The 21,137-nt window shown below is 43.9% G+C and overlaps 1 protein-coding gene across 1 annotated transcript in view; it reads left to right on the top strand.

The window, feature by feature from the left end:
* LOC126210120 (esterase FE4-like) overlaps positions 1-21,137 on the top strand; it is a 191,939-nt gene that overhangs the window by 15,165 nt on the left and 155,637 nt on the right. The window lies entirely within an intron of this gene.

The following is a 21,137-nucleotide window of genomic DNA, read 5'->3' as shown; positions in this document are numbered from 1 at the left end:
GACGAACCTGGGTGCACGAATGACAAAACGTCATTTTTTCGGATGAATACAGGTTCTGTTTACAGCATCATGATGGTCGCATCAGTGTTTGGCGACATCGCGGTGAACGCACGTTGGAAGCCTGTATTCGTCATCGCCATACTGGCGTATCACCCGGCTTGATGGTATGGGGTTCCATTGGTTACATGTCTCGGTCACCTGTTGTTCGCACTGACAGCACTTTGAACAGTGGACGTTACATTTGAGATGTGTTACGACCCGTGGCTCTACCCTTCATTCGATCCCTGCGAAACCCTACATTTCAGCAAGATAATGCACGACCGCATATTGCCGGTCCTGTACGGGCCTTTCTGGATACAGAAAATGTTCGACTCCTGCCCTGGCCAGCACATTCTCAGATCTCTCACCAACTGAAAACGTCTGGTCAATGGTGGCCGAGCAACTGGCTCATCACAATACGCCAGTCACTACTCTTGATGAACTGTGGTATCGTGTTGAAGCTGCATGGGCAGCTGTACCTGTACACGCCATCCAAGCTCTGTTTGACTCAATGCCCAGGCGTATCAAGGCCGTTATTACGGCCAGAGGTGGTAGTTCTGGATACTGATTTTTCATGATATATGCACCCAAATTGCGTGAAAATGTAATCACATGTCAGTTTATAATATATTTGTCCAAATGGCTCTGAGCACTATGGGACTTAACATCGGAGGTCAGCAGTGCCCTAGATCTTAGAACTATGTAAACCTAACTACTCTAAGGACATCACATACATCCATGCCCGAGGCAGGATTCGAACCTGCGACCGTATCGGTCGCTCGGTTCGAGACTGAAGCGCCTAGAACCGCTCGGCTACACGGTCGGCATTTGTCCAATGAATACCCGTTTATCATCTGCATTTCTTCTTGGCGTAGCAATTTTAATGGCCAGTAGTGTACACGCTGTAACGGCTGTGAGTGTTAGTTACCTTTGAGATTGGGCATGGTGAGTTGATGTTATTCAAGGGTGCCTTTAAGGTGACAAAGACACCATTATCAACACTTCACCGAGTTTGAACGAGGTCGTGTAATAGGGCCAGGAGAAGGTGAATATTCCTCCTTCTGCGATACTTTTATAAAGACTTGACAGGAATGTAGCCACTGTACGTGGCAGCTGGCAACATTGGTCACGAGAATGTACGGTCGCAATAAGATCGTGCTCCAGTGGGACAGGGGTGGCACTACCGAGGTGGAAGAGCATCTTGTTCACCTTATAACTTTGGTGCATGAAACTGCATCTGCGGCAGGAGTTGGCACCACAATGACACAACGATCTGTTGCAAATCGATTATCTCAAGGACAGCTGCGATCCAGACACCTGACTCCAAACCATCACCATTTGAAACTTGTGGTGTCAATCGAGAGCTCATTGGAGGCCAGGGTGGAGGTCTGCTGTGTTTTCTCATGACAGCTGGTTCTGCCTCGGAACCAGTGACGGCCATGTGTTGGTTAGAAGGAGGCCAGGGGAGGGCTGGCAACCACCCGTCTGCAGGCTATTCGCACAGGACCTATACCTAGTTATGGTCTAGGCTGCGCCTTCGTATGACAGCACAAGCAATCTCGTTGTTATCCCACGCACACTGACTGCCAATTTGTTCGTCAGTATGGTGATCCGACCCGTACTGGTGCCATTCATTAACGAAATAACAGGTTTTTTTCCCAACAGGATAACGCTCGTCCACATACAGCTGTTGCAAGCCATCATACCCCATAGGTATGGGCAGGAATCCTGCACGTGTGCGGTGCACTTGCACGCGTGCAGTTAACAGGTGTTCTGCGTGCACACAGGGGCAAGCTGGCCACCCGCTTATCTCCACTCCCCTCCATACCTCCGCTTCTTCCTCTGCAATGCGTCTTGTTTCCTAGCTTGCTTTATTGAAAGAAGGAATTTGGTTAGTAGGAGTGCTTGAAAGATATTGTGGTTAGAAAGAGTACCTATTACCTACTATACGTTTTATTTAATTATCGTAGGTGGAGTGGAACAAAGTTTCTACATACAAACACAAACAGTTACTTAAATTTTTATCACTGATGTTTGCTGCCGGCCGTGGTGGCCAAGCGGTTAAAGGCGCTACAGTCAGGAACCGCGCGACCGCTACGGTCGCAGGTTCGAATCCTGCCTCGGGCATGGATGTGTGTGATGTCCGTAGGTTAGTTAGGTTTAAGTAGTTCTAAGTTATAGGGGAGTGATGACCTTAGAAGTTAAGTCCCATAGTGCTCAGAGCCATTTGAAATGATGTTTGCTCTTAACCGAGACTTACCAATTCAGCAAATGGTTTTCCATCTCTCGCTATATTAAGCGCAATCTTATAACTTGCACGTACCGCTGGGCAATTATTGTTGTCGTCCTGAAAAATTGAAAACAGTGCTCCATAAAATGTTAAATCAGTTACATGAGGGGCATGACGAAAGGAAGTTGCATATATCTCGTGACCACAGCAACTACGACAGATTCATTTACTATCGTCAGATCGCTCTTCATAAGCTCAGTCAATTTCCCCATCCGCTCAGAATCCGACAATAAATTGTACTCGTTCTTGTGAAATTTGTCATAATGGCCTTCAATACTTAACTTCCGCTGACCAGCGAGAATACAGCCACATATTAAACATTTCTAATTTTCACGTTTTTGCACAAAGAAAAAATGATTCGCCCATTACTGTTTAAAAGATAGCAAATCTGCGTTTCCTTGTTTCACTCTGCATTTTCCGGTTCTTGAAATACAACGTCCACTACGTAGTGGTCGCTTCGCATCAACGTCAGCAGTTTAGCCTGACAGTACATTGCCGCAACCTGCGGCTGTCGCCACTGCCCCGGTCGACGCCTGCACGCGAGCAGCACACGTGCAGCGCTGTGCGCTCGTGAGCCGCGTGCAACGTTCGCCCGCCCCTGCCATAGGATGTCGACATGTTGCCTAGGCCTGCTCTATCAACATATCTGTCTAGAATCGAAAACATATCGGACATCATTGCACTAAAACTCTAGCCAGATCCACAGACGGCATTGAATGTTCCAGTATTGACGGACCAAGTCCAACAGGCATGGAACTCCATGCGACAAAGTGACATCCGGCATGTGTACAACGCAATGGACACACTTTCGCATGCTTGCGTTCAATATTCTGCCTATTACACCGGCTATTAATCTACAAGCACGTCTTGTTTGCAGTGGCTTATCTCTCGCTTACATTAACAACCTCTCTTGCAAAGTTAACTAGACAGATACACACATCAAAAGAAGTTACGCCTCACCGCGGTTCCGAGAACTCCTAAAGATAGACTTTGACTGTGGATATTGTATCTCAGACCCACTCCCTTTGCCTGTTCAGAGATGTCACTAAACCGGTCCAAAGAAGTAAACAACCATACATGACCAGCGCCTATTAGATGGAGGGGGTCCGACAGCCGGTCAGTTCCAGTCATTCCACCAGAAAGGAGGTACACGGCTCGTGTATGGTTCAATCGTGCCTAGACCTTCAATGCCGCGGTTCGATCGAGCCCGCATTATTACCTTGTGTCAGGAAGGGCTCTCAACAAGGGAAATGTCCAGGCGTCTCGGAGGGAACTAAAGCGATGTTGTTCGGGCATGGAGGAAATACAGAGAGACAAGAACTGTCGATGACATGCCTCGCTCAGGCCATCCAAGGGCTACTACGGCATTGGATGACCGCTACCTACGGATTATGGCTCGGAGGAACCCTGGCAGCAACACCACCATGTTGAATAATGCTTTTCGTGCAGTCACACGATGTTGTGTTACGACTCAAACTGTGCGCAATAGGCTGTATGATGCGCAACTTCACTCCCAAATTCTGTCGCGAGGTCCATCTTTGCAACCACACCATTCAGAGCGGTACAGATGGGCCCAACTACATGCCGAATGGACCGCTCACCGATGAGTGTCGCATATGTCTTCAACCATACAAACGTCGGAGACGTGTTTGGAGGCAACCCGATCAGGCTGAACTTCTTAGACACACTGAACAGCAAGTTGGAGGTTACCTGATGTTTTGGGGTGTCATTATGTTGGGGCGACGTACGCGGCTGGTGCTCATGCAAGGCGCCGTAACGGTGAATGCCATCCTCCGACCGATAGTGCAACCATATCGGCTGCATACTGGCGAGGCACTCGTCTTCATGGACGACAATTCGCGTCGCCACCGTGCACGTCTTGTGAATTACTTCCTTCAGGATAACGACATTGCTCGACTAGAGTGGCGAGCATGTTCTCCAGACATCAACCCTATGGAACATGTCTGGGATAGATTGGAAAGGGCTGTTTATGGACGATGTGGCCCACCAACTGCTCTGAGGGATCTACGCCGACTCGCCGTTGAGGAGTGGGACAATCTGGACCAACAGTCCCTTGATGAACTTGTGTATAGTAAGTCACAACGAATACAGGCAAGCATCAATGCAAGAGGACGTGCTACTGGGTATTAAATGCACCCATGTGAACAGCAATCTGGACCATCACCTCTGAAAGTCTCACTGTATGGTGGTACAACGTACAATGTGTGGTTTTCATGAGCAATAAAAAGGGCGGAAATGATGTTTATGTTGATCTCTATTCCAATTTTCAGTACAGGTTGCGGAACTCTCGGAACCGAAGTGATGCAAACCTTTTTTTTGATGTGTATATACTCCTCAAATTTCGTTATACTACTTTCGTTATGTTTTGGTGTTGCGATTTTTTCTGTCAGTGTATAATCAGACAGAATTTTAAAGTAATATTCATCTTGTTCGAAACTTCACCTGTGGTGGTTGGCATTGGGTCAAAGCACTGCACGCATCGTTTCACCATATCTCACACATTATCGACTAACGACAAGTCTGGTGTCGGTCAGGCCAGGGCAAAAGGCACCATGAACTCACGTGTTAGTGCAGCAATATGTGGTCGTACATTGTCTTGCTGAAAAATGGCGTCTGGGGTGTTGTACAGAAAGGGTATGCCTAGGTGTTGTGTACATAGTTCCGCGTAGTCAGAGCGTACACAACTTTCCCACTAGAGCGCGCCCCGCTAAGCACAACAGCGCAGGCGCAGCCCTCGTCCGTCTCCGCACTACGAGATGGCGCTGTCTTACAGACGGACCAAATTCTGCTTCCGCCGATCCGCGTATTAATATGTAACGCAGCCAATGAGATTGCTGCTAACGTAGAACCTTTTCTCCTCGCGGATCACACTCGTGCAGTGATACATGAACGCGCGAGGTATTACAACGAGTGTACATACCTCCGATTAGTCAGTCTGCGTCAGTCTGTACCAGTCTGCGTTAGTCTGTACGAGTTCTACATTTGTCTGTACCAGTCTATAGTCAAGTTTCAGTTTGCGCCTAATAAGATTACCATATTCCTGTACATAGCCATGAAGATAAATGTATAGACACTTTTGTCACGTATCGGAGATATATGTGAGAATAAGATTAACGTACCAATACCACAGGAACTTCAGATTTTCAATTGTAAATAGCATCCAGAACCAAGTTAAGTAATTTTTATGCTTGTTATTATTTTAATAAATGTGTGTGAAAATTAATCAAGTTCTGTTTAAAGTTGGTCACCTACTGTAAGCGTGCAAGTGGCATTTCTATCGTCTGACCTAACGGCAAAAGATAAACACGCCACGATAAGACCACGAGACATGACAAGTCAAATAACCTGATGGTGTGTGTACTGAAGGTCTTACAGTACGCACACCACACTAGGGATCGCAGAATGTCATTCACGTAGGTCACACTGGTCGCAGCATCCTGAACACACACTATGATTTGTGGCTGTACCCAGTAACACCTCACACCATAAGATCTCGAGTGCGAAAGTAGTCGTTGTGATGCCGCTCCCCCTGTATGTGGCGAACCAAAATGCGGCTATCATATTCAAACAAACAGGAACTGGATTCGTCCGAAAACACTATCTGATGCCATTCCTGTTCATAGTGACATCGTTCCATACACCATTGCCGTCTAGCCTGTTTCTGCACGTAACACTGGCGGCGGCGGCGGCGGAGTGTCACCCCCGACAGTGTATGATGCATTACACTGTTCCACTGTTGCGCCAGAGCCGAGGGCGATGGAGATCTGTTCTGCAATGACATTCAGATGACGTTTCTATTTTCTCGGGGAAGGAGGTGGGCGGCCTCGTTTGTGCGGCCTGACAAATTCGTCGTGTTCTACGGCGTACCATTAAGCATTCCGTACGCACCCGTTGCACTGTGTAACGTCTAGTAGGAAAAAAAAACAATATATTATGTAGTAATGAGAAAATTATATGTATCATAGTGTGTTATTGTATGAAATTATGTATTTTTTTTTATTATTTATTTTTGAGCACATCTGCGTCGGCGAGTAATGAAACCGCCACAGACGATAAATGTCGAACAAAGATTAAAATAAGTAACTAGTATATAATACGTGATGAACATTAATTTCTTGGTCTTCTTCATCTGGGAGTCGAGCGAGGAAGATATCCTGTGTCGTAGCAGCGAACGCTAGTGTAGCATTCTTTTGTCGAGACTAAGAGATGTACGCCATTACATGTGAATTCATAAAGGTGTGTAACAATTGAAATATTTAAATGTTTTAAGAGTTATTTAAATGAAAACTTGCATTATTAATTGTTAAAGCTTGCTTGCCTATTATCCCATCCTGTTGAGACATTTTTCAGTTATATAAATATTATCTGTGGTGCTGAGCTGCGTGGCGAACGAAAGAGCCGCTGCCGCGGCGTATTCAAACGACTTCCAATACAGTCTATCATACTGCAAGGAAGCGGTAAAGTAATAGAAAAATAATATTATTTCTTTTAGCTTCCAGACTTGCAGTGCAGATCAGCAGATTTTATGATGTGTTGCAGGTTGACGCGGGCTGCTGATAGTATATAAATCACAGTACAAATAAGTTAGTGTACCGTCAAAATCTAATAGGAATCTTGCTGTGCTCCGTTCTGGTCTGGCAAACTTTATAGTGAAAACGTATTTTTTTCATTAAGAGTCTCATGTTCTTGTGCTAGTCGTGGTATTGAATGGTGTTTTACCGAGAAACAAAATCCACTGCAAAATTTTGTTGTTTAACGATCATACGAACTGTAACATCAGTGTTCATAACAAAGTAATTTCAATTTTCAATAACTATAAGGTAGGGAAGATATGTTGATTTTTAGAATGAGTTACAGTCACGAAAAAACGTTCCTTTAATTGTAGGCCAGATACAGAACAATAAGATCTCAATATATATATTTTGCTTTGTTAAAAGGTAATGATGATAAAGAAATTCAAAGCACAGCATTGCTAAAAAGTATTCCGCGGCTCTTTTCATATATGCGTTGTTACGCAAATAATCATAATAATAATAGAAAAGAATTTATAAAGAAACAATTACGTAAGAGACGCGAAAACTGCCGAAATATCTCGTCCCACACGAGCAGCAGTATCCCAGATGGATGCACCACATTCTCTCATGCCAATAATACGCCCTCTTCCAAACTCGCTGATTTGACAGTAAGGTTCGCGAATACGCCTGCGAGACACCCTGCACGTCTGCTCAACTCACACGGATCCATCACCTACGGTTCATAAAGACAACGAGAGCCTCAGACACATTTCACCGGTGGGTGTTGTTGCGCCGTGATATCAGTGTTGACTTTGAACCCGCGGGCCGACATGCTTCGAATGCTAAGCATTTCTACAGAACATACTAATGTATATGTCCTGTGAATATGAACGTCCTAACTCTAGTTCTTCAAGGTGTTATGTTTTTTTTCTGAAAATGAGTCTACGTAATTGCGGTTTATGAGTCTGAGTTGGTTATCCAAGGTAACAGCACAGTATAAACGATTTTAGAGGATACGTCCTTTTAATTATGAAATAGTTTAAGTGAACTGCATATTTCCATGCACTGAGCTAGCGAACAACATGCTTCTACACATGTCTGGAACAACTCGTTCTGCTAGCAACGCAGCTACTTGCCTGAATACTACAATTCAGCTTTATTCCCAGTTTTCAAACGGATTACTCCCCAATAACTTCAGGCACCTACAACTCAGTCAGCATTGACGTTTATAAACAGTAAGGCCAGTATTGCACTATCATATTTCTCTGACAAATATATGATCAAATATTCGTCAAATTTGTTTGACAATGATATTTGACGTGGTCATCATATTTTCGTCGAAGTTCAAGATGGGTGACACCAATAACTTGTTATGCGGAGCAGTTGCATGTACCACAATTGCACTGTGTGCGCATTTGGAAGAGAAGTGGGAAAAAAAAGAAACGCACCCGGGTGAAGCCGTGGGCTTTATGACGAGACGATAAAAACATTCAACAAAATTTGTTACATGAGCTCCTAATGGAGGACGGGAAGTCGTACATAAATTACTTGAGAATGGATGAGCATACTTTTCCGTATTTGCTCAGTGAAGCGTCTCGTCATATCACAAAGCACAATACTCACTTAAGAAGTGCTATATCTGCAGAAGACACGCTCACAGTGACACTACGGTTTCTCGCTACATGAGACAGTTACTCTAGCTTACAGTACAGGACTCGAATACCACGGTGCACATTAACTAAAATAATACCTGAAACATGTAAAGCACTGTTCTTGTTGTTGTTGTGGTCTTCAATGCAGAGACTGGTTTGATGCAGCCCTCCATGCTACTCTATCCTGTGCAGGGTTCTTCATCTCCCAGTACCTACTGCAACCTACATCTGAATCTGTTTAGTGTATTCATCTCTTGGTCTCCCTCTGCGATTTTTACCCTCCACGCTGCCCTCCAATACTAAATCGGTGATCCCTTGATGCCTCAGAACATGTCCTACAAACCGTTCCCTTCTTCTAGTCAAGTTATGCCACAAACTCCTCCCCAATTCTGTTCAATACGTCCTCATTACTTATGTGATCTACACATCTAATCTTCAGCATTCTTCTGTAGCACCACATTTTGAAAGCTTCTATTCTCTTCTTGTCTGAACTATTTATCGTCTTCCTAACACTTAAATCTATACTCGATGCTAACAAATTTCTCTTCTTCAGAAACGGTTTCCTTGCCATTGCCAGTCTACATTTTATATCCTCTCTACTTCGACCATCATCAGTTATTTTGCTCCCCAAATAGCAAAACTCATTTACTACTTTAAGTGTCTCATTTCCTAATCTAATTCCCTCAGCATCACCCGATTTAATTCGACTACATTCCATTATCCTCGTTTTGCTTTTGTTGATGTTCATGTTATATCCTCCTTTCAAGACACTGTCCATTCCGTTCAGCTGCTCTTCCAGGTCCTTTACTGTTTCTGACAGAATAACAATTTCATGGGCGAACCTCAAAGTTTTTATTTCTACTCCATGGGTTTTAAATCCTACTCCGAACTTTTCTTTTGTTTTCTTTACTGCCTGCTCAATATACAGGTTGAATAGCATCGGGGAGAGGCTACAACCGTGTCTAACTCCCTTCCCAACCACTGCTTCCCTTTCATGCTCCTCGACCCTTATAACTGCCATCTGGTTTCTGTACAAATTGTAAATAGCCTTTCGCTCCCTGTATTTTACCCCTGCCACCTTCAGAATTTGAAAGAGAGTATTCCAGTCAACATTGTCAAAAGGTTTCTATGAGTCTACAATTGATAGAAACGTAGGTTTGCCTTTCCTTAATCTATTTTCTAAGATAAGTCGTAGGGTCAGAATTGCCTCACGTGTTCCACCATTTCTACGGAATACAAACTGATCTTCTCCGAGGTCGGCTTCTACTAGTTTTTCCATTCGTCTGTAAAGAATTAGTGTTAGTATTTTGCAGCCGTGGCTTATTAAACTGATAGTTCGGTAATTTTCACATTTGTCAACACCTGCTTTCTTTGGGATTGGAGTTATTATATTCTTCTTGAAGTCTGAGGGTATTTCGCCTGTCTCCTACATCTTGCTCACTAGATGGTAGAGTTTTGTCAGGATTGGCTCTCCCAAGGCTGTCGGTAGTTCTAACGGAATGTTGTCTACTCCCAGGGCCTTGTTTCGACTTATGTCTTTCAGTGCTCTGTCAAACTCTTCACGCTGTATCATATCTCCCATTTCATCTTCATCTGCATCCTCTTCGATTTCCATAATACTGTCCTCAAGAACACCGCCGTTGTATATACCATCCATATACTCCTTCCATCTTTCTGCTTTCCCTTCTTCGCTTAGATCTGGGTTTCCATCTGAGCCCTTGATATTCATGCAAGTGTTTCTCTTTTCTCCAAAGGTCTCTTTAATTTTCCTGTAGGCAGTATCTATCTTACCCTTACATTTGTTCTCTAGCCGTCCCTGCTTATCCATTTTGCACTTCCTGTCGATTCCATTTTTGAGACGTTTGTATTCCTTTTTGCTTACATCATTTACTGCATCTTTGTGTTTTCTACTTTCATCAATTAAATTCAGTATCTCTTCTGTTACCCAAGGATTTCTGTTAGCCCTCGTCTTTTTACCTACTTGATCCTCTGCTGACTTCACTCTCTCAAAGCTACCCAATCTTCTTCTACTGTATTTCTTTCCCCCATAAAGCACTAAAGGACAAATATCTGAAAATAAATAAGTGTTCAATACACTTGATGTGCATGAAGAACTATTTTTATTGTAGATTAAAGTAATAATTACATTTTTCGCCCAACAACTACAAAATTAATAGAAGGGTATGAAGCTGATGAGGCGCTTTACAATGTGAGGCATCAGGAGTACAGAAATATATTAAGAAGACTGGAAGGGTCGGAATATATACATAAAATGAAATATGTCGATACGTACTTTTGCTTTCTCGTGAGAGTAGCTTGAGTGGAGTCCATTAATTTTCTTTTTTATGTCGTCACCCGTGCACCTGGGCCGTGTATCTCACGGCTAATGACCTCCACAATTTTTGTGTATCTCTCCAGCCTTCTTAATCTGTTTTTGTACTCAGGATGCCTCACGCAGTAAAGCGCCTCATCACCTACATACATTTCTATTAATTTTGTAGTTGACAGCACACACGAGTTAAACTTAGCAGCCATGTTTACAAACACGCTACTGGTGACAGAACGCTGCAGCGATGCTAGTGCTCCAAGTGGTAACATTTCACATTGGAGTGAGCAGAAGAGAAGTGACTTATGATCAAATCTACAGCGAGGGCCTAGATTTGATTATATTTATTTGACGACAGGCGAGATTTGACGAAGTTCCCTATTACACCACCAAATTTCTTTGACATAAATATTTGACATATCAACTTTGACAAAGAAATATGATAGTGTAATACCGGCCTAATCAGCTACAAGGGACAGATGAAACCATCAGCCAAACCATCCAGTGCCGTCCAGCAAATACAGACACCAACATAAAAGCTTTATTAAGCATCGGCGCCGAGTAGTAGACAAATAGCATTAATGTATGATGGTAACCGCCATTGTTACCGATACGGAGGCAGCTCTGCAGGGGTATAGGGAGTGGCGTCTTACATGGAGAGCGAGTCGAATAATCGATACGTCCAGGTCGACGGCTGAATGTAGAAGGACACTCCACCGACCTGCCCGGTAAGAAGCTAAATTTCGGCACATCCTCCCGTGTCACACTCAAGACGACAGGGAGTGGACCGTGGCTGGAAACTCACTTTCACTTCAACAATAATTTCTCAGCTCCTTTTTTTTAGGTCATCAGTCTACTGACTGGTTTGATGCGGCCCGCCACGAATTCCTTTCCTGTGCTAACCTCTTCATCTCAGAGTAGCACTTGCAACCTACGTCCTCAATTATTTGCTTGACGTATTCCAATCTCTGTCTTCCTCTACAGTTTTTCCCCTCTACAGCTCTCTCTATTACCATGGAAGTCATTCCCTCATGTCTTAGCAGATGTCCTATCATCCTGTCCCTTCTCCTTATCAGTGTTTTCCACATATTACTTTCCTCTCCGATTCTGCGTAGAACCTCCTCATTCCTTACCTTATCAGTCCACCTAATTTTCAACATTCGTGTATAGCACCACATTTCAAGTGCTTCGATTCTCTTCTGTTCCGGTTTTCCCACAGTCCATGTTTCACTACCATACAATGCTGTACTCCAGACGTACATCCTCAGAAATTTCTTCCTCAAATGAAGGCCGGTATTTGATATTAGTAGACTTCTCTTGGCCAGAAATGCCTTTTTTGCCATAGCGAGTCTACTTTTGATGTCCTCCTTGCTCCGTTCGTCATTGGTTATTTTACTGTCTAGGTAGCAGAATTCCTTAACTTCATTGACTTGGTGACCATCAATCCTGATATTAAGTTTCTCGCTGTTCTCATTTCTACTACTTCTTATTACCTTCGTCTTTCTCCGATTTACTCTCAAACCATACTGTGTACTCATTTGACTGTTCATTCCGTTCAGCAGATCATTTAATTCTTCTTCACTTTCACTCAGGATAGCAATGTCATCAGCGAATCGTATCGTTGATATCCTTTCACCTTGTATTTTAAGGCGCTACAGTCTGGAACCGCACGACCGCTACAGTCGCAGGTTCGAATCCTGCCTCGGGCATGGATGTGTGTGATGTCCTTAGGTTAGTCAGGTTTAAGTAGTTCTAAGTTCTAGGGGACTTATGACCATAGCAGTTGAGTCCCATAGTGCTCAGAGCCATTTGAACGTTTTTTTTTTAATTTTAATTCCACTCCTGAACCTTTCTTTTATTTCCATCATTGCTTCCTCGATGTACAGAGTGAAGAGTAGGGGCGAAAGGCTACAGCCTTGTCTTACACCCTTCTTAACACGAGCACTTCGTTCTTGATCGTCCACTCTTATTATTCCCTCTTGGTTGTTGTACATATTGTATATGACCCGTCTCTCCCTATAGCTTACTCCTACCTTTTTCAGAATCTCGAACAGCTTGCACCATTTTATATTGTCGAACGCTTTTTCCAGGTCGACAAATCCTATGAAAGTGTCTTGATTTTTCTTTAGCCTTGCTTCCATTATTAGCCGTAACGTCAGAATTGCCTCTCTCGTCCCTTTACTTTTCCTAAAGCCAAACTGATCGTCACCTAGCGCATTCTCAATTTTCTTTTCCATTCTTCTGTATATTATTCTTGTAAGCAGCTTCGATGCATGAGCTGTTAAGCTGATTGTGCGATAATTCTCGCACTTGTCAGCTCTTGCCGTCTTCGGAATTGTGTGGATGATGCTTTTCCGAAAGTCAGATGGTATATCGCCAGACTCATATATTCTACACACCAACGTGAATTGTCGTTTTGTTGCCACTTCCCCCAGTGATTTTAGAAATTCTGATGGAATGTTATCTATCCCTTATACCTTATTTGACCGTAAGTCCTCCAAAGCTCTTTTAAATTCCGATTCTAATATTGGATCCCCTATCTCTTCTAAATCGACTTCTGTTTCTTCTTCTATCACATCAGACAAATCTTCACCGTCATAGTGGCTTTCAATGTATTCTTTCCACCTATCTGCTCTCTCCTCTGCATTTAACAGTAGAATTCCCGTTGCACTCTTAATGTTACCACCGTTGCTTTTAATGTCACCAAAGGTTGTTTTGACTTTCCTGTATGCTGAGTTTGTCCTTCCGACAATCATATCTTTTTCGATGTCTTCACATTTTTCCTGCAGCCATTTCGTCTTAGCTTCCCTGCACTTCCTATTTATTTCATTCCTCAGCGACTTGTATTTCTGTATTCCTGATTTTCCCGGAACATTTTTGTACTTCCTCCTTTCATCAATCAACTGAAGTATTTCTTCTGTTACCCATAGTTTCTTCGCAGCTACCTTCTTTGTACCTATGTTTTCCTTCCCAACTTCTGTGATGGCCCTTTTTAGAGATGTCCATTCCTCTTCAACTGTACTGTCTACTGCGCTATTTCTTATTGCTGTATCTATAGCGTTAGAGAACTTCAAACGTATCTCGTCATTCTTTAGTACTTCCGTATCCCACTTCTTTGCGTATTGATTCTTCCTGACTAATGTCTTGAACTTCAGCCTACTCTTCATCACTACTGTATTGTGATCTGAGTCTATATCTGCTCTTGGGTACGCCTTACAATCCAGTATCTGAATTCGGAATCTCTGGCTGACCATGATGTAATCTAATTGAAATCTTCCCGTATCTCCCGGCCTTTTCCAAGTATACCTCCTCCTCTTGTGATTCTTGTACAGGGTATTCGCTATTACTAGCTGAAACTTGTTACAGAACTCAATTAGTCTTTCTCCTCTTTCATTCCTTGTCCCAAGCCCATATTCTCCTGTAACCTTTTCTTCTACTCCTTCCCCTACAACTGCATTCCAGTCGCCCATGACTATTGGATTTTCGTCCCCCTTTACATACTGCATTACCCTTTCAATATCCTCATACACTTTCTCTATCTGTTCATCTTCAGCTTGCGACGTCGGCATGTATAGCTGAACTATCGTTGTCGGTGTTGGTCTGCTGTCGATTCTGATTAGAACAACCTGGTCACTGAACTGTTCACAGTAACACACTCTCTGCCCTACCTTCCTATTCATACGAATCCTACACCTGTTATACCATTTTCTGCTGCTGTTGATATTACCCGATACTCATCTGACCAGAAATCCTTGTCTTCCTTCCACTTCACTTCACTGACCCCTACTATATCTAGATTGAGCCTTTGCATTTCCCTTTTCAGATTTTCTAGTTTCCCTACCACGTTCAAGCTTCTGACATTCCATGCACCGACTCGTAGAACATCCTTTCGTTGATTATTCAATCTTTTTCTCATGGTAACCTCCCCCCTGGCAGTCCCCTCCCGGAGATCCAAATGGTGGACTATTCCGGAATCTTATGCCAATGGAGAGATCATCATGACACTTCTTCAATTACAGGCCACATGTCCTGTGGATACACGTTACGTGTCTTTAATGCTGTGGTTTCCATTGCTTTCTGCATCCTCATGTCGTTGATCATTGCTGATTCTTCCGCCTTTAGGGGCAATTTCCCACCCCTAGGACAAGAGAGTGCCCTGAACCTCTATCCGCTCCTCCGCCCTCTTTGAGAAGGCCGTTGGCAGAATGAGGCTGACTTCTTATGCCGGAAGTCTTCGGCCGCCAATGCTGGTTATTTATCAAAATTTAGGCAGTGGCGGGGATCGAACCTGGGACCGAAGACTTTTTGATTATGAATCAAAGACGCTACCCGTAGGCCACGGGTACCCCCCTGTCCGCCGTCTTTTATAATAGCGTGTGCGTTGTGAGATAGGACTGATGAAGTACAACGAAAATGTTCCAAGAAGGGCAGCACGTTTTGTCTCTCAGCGCGCTGTAGGAGATTGGAATAATAGAGAATTGTGAAGGTGGTTCTATGAACCATCTGCAAGGGACTTAAATATGATTTGCGGAGTATCCATGTAGATGTAGATGTAGATCTAGAAAATGCTGTGGAGGTATGTTCTCAGTTCACAATATGAATTAACAACGAAATGATTCCAAATATTACTCAAAATGGTTCAAATGGCTCTGAGCACTATGGGACTTAACATCTGTAGTCATGTGGTCATCAGTCCCCTAGGACTTAGAGCTACTTACACCTAACTAACCTAAGGACATCACACACATCCATGCCCGAGGGAGGATTCAAACCTGCGACCGTAGCGGTCGCGCGGTTCCAGACTGAAGCGCCTAGAACCGCTCGGTCACATCGGCCGGCCAAACATTACTCTTCGGGTGACAAGGTACTATTTTAAAAAAAAAGGACATCATGACCAGAATACATGGGATAAACCTACATCATCCAGCTACCACACACAGCAGAAATCACAATCGTGCAATTTATAACACTAGAGCAATCAACATAAGGGCACATTCTCATTTCGGTATCTCCAATTTCACGTAAGGCTTAACTTCGGAAATGCGCGGTCTAAAAACCTTTCATTTTGGGGGCTCCTCACCAACCATGTGACCGGATGAAAAAACACAAAATTCGGCAGGCGCAACAAACCATAATTTTTATGTGATCCGTAACTTGTCGCGCCAAACCATTCCACCCAGAGCTGACCCTCTGGTTTCGGAGAGACTGGCCGACTTCCAGCATTCCAAGGTTTTTCCATTTTCTGACGGGTTATGCACGAGTTATTATGGGCGTACTTCCAGTTACCCGAGGTATGTGCAGCACGCTCACTCTCCGGAAGCAAATTATAAGTGACCACAAGTTGGTGAGCAGTGAATCAGGTTTAAACGCAAACGTCAAGCTAGCTAGTGTGGCCTATTGTGCTTCGTGTATGGCCATATTGAAAGCACACATTAGCCCGTTGAGAATAACGGGTGCTCAGGCTGCTTTGAATAGTGTGCTTGACCTGATACACGTTCCATACTGTGTAAATTATTTGCGAGACGCTGTCAGTAACAAGTGTTGTGGCGTAGTAAGACAACCACGCCACTTGGAAGTAGCCGAAAGGCACGCGTTAACTCACGCAGACTAGTAGATAGGTCTGAAACAGGATACGTAATGATTGCTATAAAGAAAAGTACGTAGCTCCTGGAATACTTAACTAATCCATCCTTGTGGTACATCGCTCTTGAAGATACAAGTGAGACTCTTTAGATACAAGCTATGTAATGCTAATGGCGCCTTGCTGGGTCGTAGCCATTGACTTAGCTGAAGGCTATTCTAACTATCGGCTCTGCAAATGAGCGAGGCTTCGTCAGTGTGCATCGCTAGCTACGTCGTCCGTACAACTGGGGCGAGTGCTAGTAAGTCTCTCGAGACCTGCCGTGTGGTGGCGCTCGGTCTGCGATCACTGACAGTGGCGACACGCGGGTCCGACATGTACTAATGGACCGCGGCCGATTTAAAGCTACCACCTACCAAGTGTGGTGTCTGACGGTGACACCACAACAAGGATAATATATTACACCATAAATATCGCCATGAATGCGAATGGTTGGTAAGTTTGACGACAAACAACCACACACCTGGTATCATACATCTGCCAGACGTCGTGGCGACGTTATTGTGGATTTACTGAAGGCTAAGTTGTGCGAACAGAACCAGATGTTCGTAGTAAGAAGCCAGCACTCAAACTGAAATCAACACCGTGGGAAGGGGTGAAACGACTCCGAAAGGGGACGAAATGTCCACCAGCAAGTTCGACAGCCGTCTCACAGACGTTTGACACGAGTTAAGGGTCTGTAGATGGAGTGCGAATAAGAGTTCCTAATAATACTAATGCATGAAATGCATATGGATAGAAGCTACGTCAATGTCTGCAAATAAACTGATTCTTCATACTGTGTATAGCAGTTGCAGCATTCTTTAGGAAAAGACAACTTCCACAACAAGAGTACTCTCACTTACATCTCCAGCATTACCTGTTAGTCCTCTTATGTGAGTAAACAAAATAATTTTGTTGAGATCGTGTTTATGCGTTAGAGTTAGTTTCGCTTTTTACGTCAGTCCTTATTCGGTGTTGTTAAATGAGCTTTTATGTAAAATACACTCCTGTAAATAAGTGCTGAATGGTGTTTAATTTGCAAGTGTGATGTTGTCGCTGGTCTATGTAGTATTGTATTGTAAAGCCGTGTCACCATTTTGCAGTCACTTGGTGGTGAACTGTTGAGTGACCACAAAGTTACAGCACTTCTTTCGCGATTCACTAAATTACTGGTATACTGCAAAAATCTCTTTCATTTAGGAATTTCTGCTACTTGTAGAGTGGTCTGCACTGTGTTGCGCCATTTACTGCACACCCACAGTATTTCTTGCAAGGTGGGTGCCCATATGTATGATGGAACAGAACTGATCACGTTGTAGTCTAGAAAAGTATTCAGCTGTAATGCGTTGCTTGGCTGATGTTGAAATATCTGCAGTTCCACAACATCTAAGTGGCCTACTTCTGCTACAGACAGAGGCAATTTAAGCCTCTGGGCCTCTTCAGATGTTGCAAGAGATGAGGGTGAGTTGATGCATTTGTTATATCGCATCCTCTGAACTCTATTCCTGGTTATGATACTGGAGACAATGAAATCGACACTGTCAAAAAATTTTCGAGTAGGTTACACTTGGCACAGGCTCTTAAGTGTGGTAGACAGTTGACAGCTCAGCTGTTGAAAGATTTTTATATAAAAACGTAAAAGCTACGAATAAGAACTGATTTAATAAACTGAAAATATATATAAAACAGCTCAGTGAACTTATTTTGTCTACTCCCATAAGAGAAGTGGACGGACCCTACATAACGAAATGTTTGAGGTCATCCACATGATTGCTAAAAGGAATCCGTTAAACTTCGGCTACACGATAAATCAGTCAAATCTAAAGGTCTTTAATTCAACTACCACGCCAAGGCGCCGGGGTTCGATCCCCGGCTGGGGCATGAGATTTTATCCGCTCAGAGCCCGGGTGTTGTGTTGTCCTCATCATCATTTCATCCCCATCTCCAAGTCGCCAAATGTGGCGTCGAATGAAATTAAGTACTTGTCCTCGGCCGCCGAACTTCCCATAATGGGGACTCCCGGCCCACAATACCCTACGCTCGTTTCCATTTCCACGACCAACATAAATTGGAAGAAAATGTTGTGGGGAAGGCTAACCAAAGACTGCGTCTTATTGGCAGGACACCTAGAAAATGTAACAGATCTACTTGGTAGACTGCCTACACTACGCTTGTCCGCCGTCTTTTATAATAGTGTTGTGCGTTGTGAGATAGGACTGGAAGTACAACGAAAATGTTCCAAGAAGGGCAGCACGTTTTGTCTCTCAGCGCGCTGTAGGAGATTGGAATAATAGAGAATTGTGAAGGTGGTTCGATGAGCCATCTGCAAGGGACTTAAATATGATTTGCGGAGTATCCATGTAGATGTAGATGTAGATCTAGAAAATGCTGTGGAGGTATAGTCTGTAGGCAAACTGAAAAGGTGAAGTAAGTGTCCTTTCCCGCATGAGCGCTATGAGTGCTGTACACGATCACTAAGAATCAATCTTCCCTCTGACGGTGTACAACAGTATGCAGAGATTCACGTAGGTTCCTTCCGTATGTGTTTCTTGCGTAAGTAACTCATATCTGTATTCCACATATTGTTAATGCACTTTCAGGAAATTAGTATCTGTATACTTCACCTGCACACTGACTGTTTACACTCCCGGTGGCTACTAACTTGTCACACAAAGCCTTGATAGTCTTACCGTCTAGTGGCTCTGTTTGAATTAGAAAAAAAATTCACATCGGAAATTTCTTTGGACAGCAATGACTGATTTCGTTTCCACATACCACACTGCCCATTGGACTCCCTCTCGAGATGTGGTCATTTCTGCCAATTATATACCAAATGAAACAAAACAAAAAGAATTTTGAACTGCTTTTCATAATGCCACAAAACGCTGGTATCTACACTGAATCGGATGAGAAACTGCTATAGGAATGCGTATTCAAATACAGAGATATGTAAACAGACAGAGTACTGCCTCGTGATGACTGGGTGTTGTGTGATGTCCTTAGGTTAGTTAGGTTTAAGTAGTTCTAAGTTCTAGGGGACTGATGACCATAGATGTTAAGTCCCATAGTACTCAGAGCTATTTGAACCATTTTGAACAGAATACGGAGCTGCGGTCGACAACGCCTATATAAGATCATAAGATATATATCTGACGCAGTTGTTAGATTGGTTACTGTTGCTAAAGTGGCAAGTTCTCAAGATTTAAATTAGTTTGAACGTGGTGTTATAGTCGGCGCACGAACGATAGTACACAACATCTCCGAGGTAGCGATGAAGTGGGAATTTTTCCATACGTCCATTTCACGAGTGTACCGTGAATATCAGGAATCCAGTAAAACATCAAATCTCCGATATTCGGCGGCCGGAAAAAAATCCTGCAAGAACGGCAACAATGACTGAAGAGACTCGTTCAACGTGACAGAAGTGCAACCCTTCCGCAGATTGCTGCAGATTTCAATGCTGGGCCATCAGAAAGTGTCAGCGTGCGAACCATTCAACGAAAGATCATCGATATTGGCTTTCGGAGACGAAGGCCCACTCGTGCACTCATGATGACTGCACGACACAAAGCTGTACGCTTCGTCTGGGCCTCTCAACACCGACATTGGACTGTTGATGACTGGAAACATGTTGCCTGGTCGGATGACTCTCGTTTCAAATTGTATTGAGTGGATGGACGTGTAAGGAAATGGAGACAACCTCATGAATCGATGGACCCTACATGTCAGCAGGGGACTGTTCAAGCTGGTGGGGGCTCTGAAATGCTGTGGGAGTGTGCAGTTGAAGTGATATGATACGTCCAGACACGACTCTAATGGGTGACAGGTACGTAGGCATCCTGCCTGATCACCTGCATCCATTCGTGTCCATTGTGCATTCTGACGGGCTTGGGCAGTTCCAGCAGGACAATGCGACGCCCCACACGTCCAGAATAGCTACATAGGGGCTCCAGGAACACTCTTTTGAGTTTAAATAGTTCCACACAGGCATGAACATTATTGAGCATATTTGGGATGTGTTGCAAAGTGCTGTTCGGAAGAGATCTCCACGCCCTCTTACTCTTACGGATTTATGGGACCCCTGGAAGATTCATGGTGCCAGTTCCCTCCAGCACTACTTCAGACATTAAGACATTAGTCGAGTCCATGCCACGTCATTTTGTGGCACTTCTGCGTGCTTGTGGAGGCCCTACACGATATTAGGCAGGTGTACCAGTTTCTTTGGCTCTTCAGTTTATGTGTAATATTTTTTTAATTGAATTTCAAAATGAAGGAGCTTTCTTACGGATACCCTGTATAACTCAGCCCCCATCCCTCACTCTCCTCTCTCTCTCTCTCTCCCTCTCTCTCTGTATGTGTGTGTGTGTGTGTGTGTGTGTGTGTGTGTGTGTGGCCGGCCGAAGTGGCCGTGCGGTTAAAGGCGCTGCAGTCTGGGACCGCAAGACCGCTACGGTCGCAGGTTCGAATCCTGCCTCGGGCATGGATGTTTGTGATGTCCTTAGGTTAGTTAGGTTTAACTAGTTCTAAGTTCTAGGGGACTAATGACCTCAGCAGTTGAGTCCCATAGTGCTCAGAGCCATTTGTGTGTGTGTGTGTATGTGTGTGTGTGTGTGTGTGTGTGTGTGTGTGTGTGTTAACTTGCTTGCAGCTGCAGCTTCGTCTCCACATCATA

This window comes from Schistocerca nitens, chromosome 10 (genome assembly GCF_023898315.1).
Source record: "Schistocerca nitens isolate TAMUIC-IGC-003100 chromosome 10, iqSchNite1.1, whole genome shotgun sequence".
Classification (NCBI taxonomy): domain Eukaryota; kingdom Metazoa; phylum Arthropoda; class Insecta; order Orthoptera; family Acrididae; genus Schistocerca; species Schistocerca nitens.
The sequence above is the reverse complement of the archived record's forward strand: the minus strand, read 5'-3'. Positions and strand labels throughout refer to the sequence as shown.